The 12,065-nt window shown below is 44.1% G+C and overlaps 1 protein-coding gene and 1 pseudogene across 2 annotated transcripts in view; one reads left to right on the top strand and one right to left on the bottom strand.

The window, feature by feature from the left end:
* Positions 1–12,065, bottom strand: part of LOC309402056 (uncharacterized protein) — a 130,151-nt gene that overhangs the window by 29,057 nt on the left and 89,029 nt on the right. The gene's annotated exons all lie outside the window — the stretch shown is intronic.
* LOC309402073 (olfactory receptor 14A16-like) lies at positions 10,198–11,104 on the top strand (annotated as a pseudogene). Its single transcript has one exon. The product of its transcript is annotated as an olfactory receptor 14A16-like (transcript).

Genomic DNA, 12,065 nt, shown 5'->3' on the forward strand with positions numbered 1-12,065 from the left:
GTACAGATGGTATCCAACCCCAAAACCACGGATGATCTCACCCAGCGGCTTCATGTATGTGTTGAACAGGAGGGGCGAGAGGACCGACCCCTGCGGCACCCCACAAGTGAGTGGCCTCAGGGTCGACCTCTGCTCCCCTGCCAACACACATTGCGTCCGGTCGGAGAGGTAGGAGCAGAACCACTGCAAAACGGTGCCCCCTACTCCCATCCCCTTCGGGGTCTCAACCGCCATCTCGGTGATCACCTCGAGGAGCTCTGGCAGGGCCGCTGATGCATAGCGAGGAGCCAGGTATGCAATCAGCAAGCCCAACTGTTTCCCTGGGCCCCACTTCACGCAAAGGGACTCACACCCGGATATCTGTGGCACAGTGAACTCTCTCGGCTCCAGTCCTTCCTTTACAATAACCGCTACCCCACCACCCCTACCCAGGGTCCGAGGCTGATGAAATGCACGGTACCCCGGTGGGCACATTTCCACGAGGGGGAGACCCCCCTCATGGCCCAACCAGGTCTCCGTAATCCCTGCAAGGTCCGGCTCCCCCTCCAAAACTAAATCATAAATGAGGGGGGCCTTATTGACAACGGACCTTGCGTTGCACAACATCAGCCTCAGGCCCTAGCTCTGTAAGTCCTGGCCACCTAGGGCGCGGGGGTTGGGACAGATGACTGGTCATGTCCAACGACCACGGTCTCCCAACCAGCAATGAGATCTACGTCTGCCCTCGCACCTACCCCTCCCCGCGACCACTGTGATAACAAGACCTTCTGCTGGAATATCGCTATTCGCCCTCCCCTTCATAGCCCCGATCACTTCCCTACCGACCTCACCTGTCAGCCTGGCACTAGCCCCTCCATCAGCCTGATCAATCCCACCCCCCACCCTGGGACCCCCTAATATATATATAAAACATTTTATTAAGAAACCCCTCAGTTTTCGCTTCCTCCACCTCTCTGGATTAATAAATCCCTCATCAAGGTGGGCCCTCGAAAGGGCGGAGGGCCATACTTGCGAGAGGGGGGACTCCCGCAGTAAAATCAGGTCTGTCCGCGAATACATAAAAGACCATAATTGTCGGATACAGTGAGCCAATCCCCCTAGAATCTGTCCCTAGGTATCCTTCTATGCTTGAATCTTACTCTGTACATTCCTTAAAACTTTTGACTACTTTTTAATGATTGCAATTTTTTTAAAATTATAATAAAAACTCTGAAATAATAAAAATGCTAAAATCTCTTTCTTGGCCATATGGGTTGTAATGGCTTCCTCTGGAGAAGTGGCAGAGAACACAGGGGAAAAATCTCTCCTGATTGAAGGGAACAATGTATTGCTGAAAACAAAAATTAACAACAAAACTCAGTATACATATGCTGATTTTCTAAAGCATATGTCTCCATTGAATCGTTCTAATTTTTATTTAGAAGATTTATGTTTCTTCTGTCAGTGTTCATATTGTTTCTGTACATTTACTGTATTACTTAGTCTATTATAAGTATTTTATAGGCCTCTATGAGATTACATTACATCTCATTTTATGAACCATGTTCTAGGTCTGCATTTAAAATGTACTCAAGCAGCCAGATGCACCCAAGAAAGCGGTGTGGCTTGGAATATAACAATAAGCTATCATCTTGTTTGTTGATTGCTCTCACCACCAATTCCATTGGTTTCTATGATGTTATGGCAATTCATTAGGTTTCTATGGGTTTATTTGAACTTTTTTTCTTCCTCTTCCCTTTTTATTTTTTCCAAAATTCTGTGTTAATGATCAGGGCTTAGATGGGCTTAACTAGCACAGTCCTCAGCTGTTCTCCCAGCTCTGGTAGGCAGAATACAGGGTGGGATTTCTTAAAAGCTAGAGGTGAAAGAGACTTCCAAGTAATGAAACAAAATTTGGGGATATGTTCTCACTTAATAACAGTAATGTTTCACCTCTCACAATTTGGAGTGCTAGATTCACTGCAGCCTCAACTCTGTTAACATTATTCTGAGATATAGTTATTTTATGGGATAACTGCTACTGAAGCTTTTGGAGATAGCAATAAAGTTATTGGCCACCTATGTTGAGAAGCACACAGAAATAAGTTTTATTTCACTTTTCACATCCTGGTTTCTAAAAGGGAGGCTGTCTACATTGTTGTAGAAAATTATGTTGGAAGGAAAATTTCATCTGGTTCAGTTTCAAGCTGGAGAAAGACATTGAAATCAAAATGGAGTCCAAAAGTTGATTTGAAAGGAGGTCCATTTATTGGTGAACAGAACCATCAGGATTTATGGAACTGGGCAGCTTACAAAATGGAGTTAAGAGTGGATGGCTTCTGGATTCCTATGGAGTCATGTAGGGGTCTGCTCTATAGGCAAAACGGGAAATGCAAATCCTAAGTGTTTGTCTGCGGTAGTTTTCTCAACCTTTTGCTTGTTGCGTACATGAATTTCTGTCTTGACCCAGTCTTTCTGAATGGATTACCAAATCTGCATTAATAAAAGCTGGGCACCTCAGTTTCTGTTTGGGACAGTCAAACTGGGGCTGGTTTCTGCCTCCTTAAGATTTTTTTTCCATTTTTCGTTTAGGGAAAATATTTTATCCTGCCTTTTTATATATTTTCTGTTAGATACCAGAAACATTGATAATGATTTACACCAAGGTCCTCTGTTTCGGTAGGAACAGAGATTCAATCTGATTGGCCAATGGTTCTGACAGCTCCCTATAAAATGGCTGCTGAGAGACTGAACCTTCGCTGGGTTGTACATAGTTGACTTGTGCTAATGAAGAGCTGTTTGTTACTCTGAAGTCTGAGTGTGCCTTCATTCACCCAATCTAACACTTGCAATGAGGATGGGATGGGAAGTCAACTAGGCAGCCAAAAAAGCATGACAATCCAGCAAGTCAATCCAGCTCTGAGCACAGTGCAGCATCAAGCAGCCACCTTTGTGTGGCAAATTCAAATGTGCTCAGGAACAGCAGATGACAATGTACGCCCCACCGACTCTGTACAACCTAGCCACTGAACACTGAAAATCCTACATGATGAGGTTTGATTGCTTCCACAAAGCCAATGACTTCATGGGCCTTACTGAAGGTTGCAAAAAGCATATGTTCCTGAGTTATTGCGGACCAGAGTTGTTTGAGATGGCGAAGGATTTATCCGAGCCAATTCCACTTCAATTGGTCGCTTGTTCAGTTCTACAACAGACACTGAGGACACACTATGCTCCCAGACCGTCTAAATATGTGCGGAGGCACAAATTCAACATCCGTAACAAAAAAGAAGGAGAATCCATCAATGAATACGTTGCAGTTCTCAGAAAGGCTGCAGCGTACTGTGAGTTTAGGCTCCATAGGTCAAGTCCACATGAATCGGCCAAAAAGCTGAAAGTCACAGTCCTCATTGAGGACTCTCCATGCAATATGGAGATTGACATGGGGTCATCCTTGACCATAATGTCTTGGTCAGCGCTCAAACAGGCTGTCCCTAGCCTTAAAAAGCATCAGCTGCGGGTTCCAGACATCCGCCTTTGCAACTACCAGGGGAACCGAGTCCACATTGTGAGCCAGGGGATGTTCCGGATAAGATTCAAGACCTTCTGCGGCCAGCTACCAGTGGCAGTAGTCAACGGAGACCTACAGAGCCTCCTGGGGCTTGACTGGTTCAAACCCCTGGGCCTAGAAGTGACCGGAATCAATGCCATACGAGATGAAAGCACTGAGGAATTCCTTACGGAATTCAAGGATGTCTTTGGCACCGGTCTAGGTAAGTATGAGGGGACTCCAATATCTTTTAACTTTGACCCCAATGTAGCCCCCATCAGGCTAAAACCCAGGAGAATATCTTTTGCTCTCTGCTCTAAAATTGATTTGGAACTAGACAAATTGATTGGCCAGGGAATTCTAGAGCCGGTAGATCACGCACGCTGGGAGACCCCTATAGTGACACCTATCAAGCCTGATATGTCTGTCCGTATCTGCATGGATTACAAGTGCACAATAAAGAAAGTTTTTCAGCAAAGACCTTATCCTGTACCCATTGTACAGCATTTACTGCACTCATTAGGCCCCGGAAAAGTTTTTGCAAAATTAGATATGGTGCAGGGATACCAGCAGTTGCCTGTAGATGGTGCCACAGCAGAGGCCCAAACCATTGTGACACACAGTGGTGCATTCAAATGCACCCACTTTTAATTTGGAGTTAGTATCGCCCCTGGACTGCTCCAAAGCGTTATGGAACAGCTTCTGCAGGGGATTCCAGGAGTCGTCCCGTATTTTGATGACATATTGGTATTGGCTGCAAATAAGGCACAATTATTTAAAAGATTGTGAACTGTTCTGGCCAGAATCAGAGACAAATGCCTCCACCTCAAAAAAAAAATGCCAAATTAAAGAGCCAAAGGTTGAATTCCTTGGATACCTCATCGATGGCTCTGGGATTCACCTGACCAATACAAAAATTAAGGCAATCCAGGATGCCCCTACACCTCACAATCAGACCGAAACTACTGTCAGCAGACACGTTTTTGGTACAATATAGCCAGACCCTGCCACTTGTTCTAATGTGCACTGGTTTCACGTTTGGCGTAGGAGCTGTCCTCAGTCACCGAATGCCCAATGGAACCGAAGTGCACATCGCCTACTATTCACAAGCATTATCTGCTGCTGAGCGGAACTATAGCCAACTGGACTGTGAGGCTCTGGCTGCAGTTGGTGGCGTGAAATGATTCCACAAGTACATCTATGGCCTTGACTTTGAACTTATCACGGACCACAAACCATTGCTGGGATTGCTGTCTGGGGACCGGCCTACCCCTGCTTCTTTGTTGCCATGAATGACCAGATGGAAAATCTTCCTTGTGGCCTATAGTTATAGCCTCGTCCATCGACCTGGCTCTACCTTGGGGCATGCCAATGCCTTGAGTCAATGCCCACTGCCTGAACTGCTTACAGACCCTACCCCAAGATGCCAGTCCTCCTCGTTGACTTTTTTGAGGCTGGTACTATCATGTCTTGTGACATTGTCTGCCACTCAGCAAAAGACTTTACAATCCGACAGGTTTTGAACTGGATGCAGAGGGGGGGGGCAAGGGTCCTGTGGGGTCTGAATTTAAAATGTTTTACTGCAAACATGATGAACTGTCAGTAAAAATTGTTATTTTTACTGTGGGGGGACAGCTGTTCCACCCAAACTGCGCATTGCAGTATTATCAGCCTTGCACTTAGGGCATCCTGGAATTGTCAGGATGAAATATTTGGCCAGGAGTTACATGTGGTGGCCTAACATGGACAGGGAGATAGAAGAATGGATGGCTACCTGCACACCATGCCAGGAGTCCAGACCAGTTCCCCCACAGGCGCCCACTAAGGAGTGGGAGCGACCTCAAGCACCATGGTCTAGGGTGCACATAGATTTTGCTGGCTCTGTTCTTGGCCAGACCTTTATGGTAGTTGTGGACATCTACTCAAAATGGCTAGTAGTAGTCCTCATGACCTCTACCATGGCAGATGTGGTCATCATGGCACTACGGATAGTTTTCTCCACACACGTCCTATCTGATGTTTTGGTCTCTGACAATGGGCCCCAATTTACAGCCATGCAATTCAAGACCTATTTAGCAGCCCTTCACAAAAAGATAACAAATGCACTCCTTCCACAAATAACTCAATCCCGAAGGTACCAGGTCACTGATCTGAAATTGTTGCAGGCCTGCAGTAAATTCGAAGTGACCTAGCTCCAGAAACTCCAGCCGTGGCCTGTGAGAAGTTCCAGGAGTTTCCATCAGACGAAGCTGCGGAGGCAACAGGTCCATCCGACCTGACTGAAGAACACCCACCAACTTATCTACGCAGGTCTCAGCGAGCCACCAGAAAGCCCACCTACCTTCATGACTATGTCACAAGTTGGTTGAGCCCATCTAAAAGGGGAGGGGTGTAAGATACCAGAAACTTTGGTAATGGTTTACACCAAGGTCCTCTATTCCGGCGGAAACAAAGATTCAATCTGATTGGTTGAAGGGTCTGACAGCTCCCTATTAAAGGGCTGCTTTCAGACTGAACCTTCACTGGATTGGACATAGTTGGCTTGTGCTAATAAAGAGCTGTTTGTTACTCTGAAGTGTGAGTTGCTTTTATTCACCTGAGCTAACATTTTCCAAAGTATTTCTTTCTTTTGGAGGGGGGGGGAATTCCCATAGTTAACACTAATGGCAATTTTTTAGTAATACATTTGATAAAGGCATATATACAATACAAGAAAAGACAAGTTAGTTAGCCAAAGCAACAGTTCTTCAAAACCCATATTGCAAGTAGTATAGAGTCCACATTAAATAGCAGTCAGTTTTCTTCCTTATAGAAGTTTACCTCTAGCACCCCAATCTATTTAAATGTATTATTATCTCTCCTATATTCCAGTGTGCATATCTCTCTATGTATGTTTGTATATAAAAACTCTGAGAAAAGAACCTTCCAGTTCAGCTTTGGGACACACACAACAACACATACATACACGTATACACCTAGCCAAGGTCAGGCTCTTCCCCTGGTTGTGGTATGCAGAATAGAGGGTGAGATATTTTAAAACGTAGAGGTCAAAGAGAATCACAAATGATTAAATACGTGTCAGGGGTTTCTTCACACTTGAATGTGTTTTACCTCTCACAATTTACACTGCAGACCTCATTCTGTTAATAATCTGAGATATTATTATTACTGCATGTGATATGATAACTGGTCCTGGAGGAAGCTATTGAGTTCTTAATGGCCAATTATATTAATGAGCCTACATGTCTGTTTTATTTATATTTGCTAAATGTGTCAATAAGCACACAGAAGTCATTTTTTTATTTTGGTGCACAAGTCTCTTGAAAGAAATAAAACAAAATTAATAAACATTCAAAGAGAAATATCTATGATACAGAGAGATATTTTACTACATGAAAATTAGTAGGACAGCATTGACAGTGGTAGAGAGAGATTTGGAGAGATTTCTGTGTAGACCTTTAAAAAATGAGTTAACTACATATTTAACATTGGTACCTTTTCCATATGATAATTATGAAGAATAAAAAATAGTTATAATCAGCAGAAATTTGGACCAAACCTTCATGCATGAACTGATCACTAATAAAATTATTAGTGTTGACAAAGTTATCTCATCATCTATCTGTATATCAGTAAAAAAAATGCATGGTAAGATTCCAATATCTCTTTCTATTTCTCTGTTTTTAAACAAGTTAAATATTATTGCTGAAAATATGTTTGGCGTTTGACATTTTAAAAAAATGCTGACATGTCAGAGTTCAAAGATACAATATGTCAGTCTCTACTTTGCTGCCTGCTTTCAGCTGCCATTGAAACGGGGAGGGCGGGGAGAGAAATGATATTTGGGAGGGGAAGCTTGAGCACAGGAGTGTATGAAGAAGGGAGTCGTTTTCTCACCATCTACTGCGCATGCTGTAGATATGGAATTGCCGCCAAGGCCAACCGTCTGGCATACCAGCCTGATAATGGGTTTTGAAAGTGCAGCCCACATGATACCTGTTGGGTGTGCAGATTGGACTGGGGGTTGGGATCACTAGGAGGAGGGAGCTGGTTCACATATTGATATCTATCTACTCATAACCAGTAAAAGTACTCTTAATTCCGAAAAATGGACTTGAGTGGTTTCTTTCTTGGTTACTGACGGAGGCTACCCTGACCAGTGACGTACAGTCAGGGGAGGCAGGGGAGGCACAGCCTCACCACTGCCATCATGAAAAGAAAAAAAAACATGTAAAGGGAAAAAGGCGAGAGCTGAGGTCAGACTGAGCTAGTTGCTGCCTGAGCCTGCCTCACCATGGATGACTGCTTAACTGTTTTAAAAAGCCTCTAAAAAATGCCCTCTACTATGAGGCAGGAAAACTGCGTGCCTGTCCTACGTCAGGAATTTTTAGGCTTTTAACCCTTAAGTTAAGGAAGGGTTAAAAGCCTAAAAATTCCTGACGTAGGGGAGGCACCCAGTTTTCCTGCCTCATAGTAGAGGGTGCTCGTTTGGGCGGGGCTTCTTCTGAGAAGCTTTGTTTGTGTGTGTGTGTGTGTTTGTTTGAGAGAGAGTTTGTTTGAGTGAGAGAGGGAAGGGGGTAGGCGAGGCAAGGAGATCAGCCCACCTTACCTGGCAGGAGGGGGGTCACCTCCGGCTCCAGTCCAGCCTGCGGCGCTTGCAGCCCCCTTCAGCTCCTCCAGGTACTCCCAGGCTTGGTGCCTGAAAGCCGCCGCAAGAGAGGCTGGCTAGGTTGCCCAAGCGGTGGCAGAGGTTATCTTTGTTCTTTCTGGTGGGGGAAGTGGGGGGAAAGAGGCTTCCTCTGCTCTGTCCACGCCCCTCCTGCGTAGCTCTGGCGGGTGGTGCCGTGGCCAAATCCCGGGGCAGAGGGAGGCCGGGCCAGACTCTTCACGGGGTGGCTGGCCTCCCCCGAGCCAGACCGGCCTTGTTTGACCCCGACCGGAGACTCGGGTGTGCTGAGGGCGCGGTCGGGGGAGCCGGAAGGGCGCTGCTTGGCTCTTCTCTGTGAAGCGAAAGGTGGGTGGTGACAGGTGGACACTCAGAGCCCCGGGAGCTCTTCTGCCAAGCACGGCGCTCCCTCACAGCTCCCGTTGCCCCATCTGGCAGGCGCTGCCGGCCCAGGAAGCAGCTGAGCTGGGGAGTCCTGGCTGGCAGTTCGGCTTACATGGGCGGTACATGTGCCGATGGGCTCCTCCGGGCTCTCACCTTTCCAAAGCACGTCCCTGTTTTTGCGGAAAGCAAAAGAATGGAGAAGAAACGGGGAAGCTTCGGGTATGAAATGAGGCTGTGGAAGAGAGTTTTGCCCTTTGCTGGTGAACATGGCCTCATTTCACACCCGAAGCTTCCTTGTTTCTTCTCCATTCTTTTGCTTTCCGCAAAAACAGGGATGCACTTTGGAAAGGCAGGAGCCCGGAGGAGTCCACTGGCGCCCGCACTGTCCACTCTGGAAGCTGAACCTGCACCCATACTGGAGGGATCCTACCCCGGCTGGCTTTCAGAGATGTGAATGGCTATTTCCTCAGGCGGGCATCTTTTCCAGGCTGTGGAATTCTGGGAGTTGAAGTCCACAAGTCTAAAAAATTGCTGCCTCACCAGCCATAAACCTCACTGCACGTCACTGACCCTGACACAATAGGTTGTGTCTCATTTTCTGTCCAAACTTCACTACGGATCTTATTCGTTTGTACTGAATGTGATACTGCCTTTTCAAGTTGAATTTTCATTTCCATCTGATTGCTGGAGACAGGAAATTATTAATTTACCAATTTTTTATTTAACAATATATTATTAAACATATTTGTATTAATTTTACGTATTACTTTCATGGGTTTTTATCAGTGGTGAAATTATTGTTTTTTTATTACCGCTTCTGTGGGTTTGGCTTGGTGGGCATGGTATGGCTTGGTGAGCATGGCAGGAGAAGGATACTGCAAAATCGCCATTCCCACCCCACTCTGGGGTCAGCCAGAGGCGGCATTTGCGAGTTCTCCGAACTACTCAAAATTTCCACTAGTGGTTCTCGAGAACTGCTGGATTTCATCCCTGGTTTTTATTCTATGACTTTATCCCAATATTGTTAGAGAGAATACCCAAAAAAACAGTGCCCAACCATCACTTACATAAATTCCCATAGAGAAATTATACAAGGAGCAATGTCTGCTCTTTCTAAGTAACAGATATAGCAAATTATGTTTATATTTATTGGTAAAATTTACATTGCCTTTCTTCTAGGAGCGCAAAGCACCATAGATAGATTTTTTCCCAATTTTCCAACACTACCACTATCCTGGTGTGCAGAAACCTTGCAATGGGCCTAATTATTCTGAGTAAACTATCATTTATGTAAATTGACTTCAACCAGTGTTGTTCTACTCCCTAGCCAATGCTTTTGATAATTACATGAGATAATACAACTGAAAAGAGGATAGAAGGAAAAATGTGAGGTTGGTAGTTGGCCCTTTAGTCCAGGTGGTCAAAAATTGAAAAAAAGTTTTTTTATCCTCATCCTACATCCCTGTTTTCTGTGTTCTGATTCTGATTTTCATTCTCTCCATGTTTCCTAATGTTTTCATATCTCACCACAAATCAAAATGCCATCTCTAAAATTTTACCTAACTGAATTTTACTCCTTTCTTTCTTTGCAGTTATGCCAGCTGGTCATAAATAAAACATGGAGAACCAAACCACAGTGCCTTACTTTCTGCTTCTGGAATTCTCAAAAAATCGACATCTGCAGATTCTGCATTTCTTCTTCTTCTTTCTGTTATATGTGGCAACTGTTATAGCAAATCTTCTCATCATCTCTGCAGTCACTTTTCACCATCGACTACATAGCCCCATGTACTACTTTCTCATGAATTTGAGTCTGCAAGATCTGGGCATTGTTTCTGTCATTGTCCCCAAATCCATGATCAATTCTCTCATGGACACTAGACAAATCTCTTATTTTGGTTGTATTACACAATACTTTCTCTTTCTCTCTTTTGAAGCCTCTGATTTCTCCCTCCTGAAAATCATGGGATATGATCGGTATATTGCTATTTGCCATCCCCTGCACTATCAGTTGGTGATGAATTGGAAATACTGTACTGAAATAATAATTCTAGTGTGGGTTTCAGGTCTCCTCTGTGGAATGCTGCATACCACTGGTACTTTTTCCATCCTTTTTTGTTCTAATGCGGTCAACCAATTCTTCTGTGAAATTCCACAATTGCTGAATCTATCCTGCACTGGCTTAAATCTACTTGAGGTTGGAATTCTTGTGGCCAATGTCATTGCTGGACTAGGTTGTTTTACCTTTATAGTTGTATCTTATGCAGTGATATTCAAGACAGTGTTAAGAATCCCTTCTGAAAAAGGAAGCTTTATCTACTTGTATTCCCCAGCTTACAGTAGTTTTTATGTTAGTATTAAGTGGATGCATTGCCTATCTGAGACCTTCCTCTTACACGCCATCTTACTTAGATATTGGATTGACTGTTCTGTATCCCCTCCTTCCAACAATGTTCAATCCAATCATCTATAGCATGAGAAATAAGAATATCAAATGTGTCCTTTCTAAACTGTGGAGATTCTGACAAATACTTTTTTACATTGTTTATATTCTATTCATTATATTGTTTTTTATTTTTCCTTTCCTTTCATTTACTTATGTGAAAATATGGCATAATATGCTACGTGGAAAGGAGGCAAAGTTTAGCCAATATCCTGCACTTCTAATTACTGTCAATATACTTTACAGATGCTAAATAGGGATGTTTGGCAGCTCTGGCATCCTACACCCTAATCATTCTTTATGTTTAGTAAAGTGTAATGTGACTGGGGGAAACAGGTAGCAATAGCACTAGCAGTTAGATTTATATACTGCTTTACAGTGCTTTGCAGTCTTCTCTAAGGTTTTTAGAGAGTCAGCATATGGCCTCTAACAAACTGAATCCTCATTTCACTCATCTCAGAAATATGGAAAGCTGAGTCAACCTTGAGCCAGTGAGATCCGAACTGCCAAACTGCTGGCAGCCAGTGATCAGCAGAAGTAGCCTGCAGTAATGCATTCTATTCACTGTGCAACTGCAGCTCATAATAAAATGTGGAAGCAAAATGACGAGGAGTTTAATATATGTTATATTTTTCATGTGTTTTCCTGTATGAAATGGCTCCCCTCTAATGCTGGTCCTTCTCATGCTTTAAGAAGTGGCTGGACTCCTGTTTGAACAGGGAGTTCAACTAGAAGACCTCCAAGGTCCACTGCAAGCTCTATTCTGATTGTTTGATTGGTCCATAATATTGCTAGCCAAAACTTCCTAGTTTCCAAAATAGAAAGTCCTCTCTAACACTTCCCTCCTGAAATGGTCATTTCCTCACAAACTTTGATATTTGGCTTCTTTCAGTCAGCCTCAAGTCTGACAACTACCTGGACAAGTCACTATATTTTTCCTGGCAAGATTTTTTTTCCAGAAGGGGTTTGCCATTGACTCATTTTAAGGTCTGACAGAAAGGGACTGGCCCAAAAGCATACAGCGGGATAAATTCATAAAATGG

Source organism: Natrix helvetica (assembly GCF_964273705.1).
Source record: "Natrix helvetica genome assembly, chromosome: Z".
Lineage (NCBI taxonomy): Eukaryota > Metazoa > Chordata > Lepidosauria > Squamata > Natricidae > Natrix > Natrix helvetica.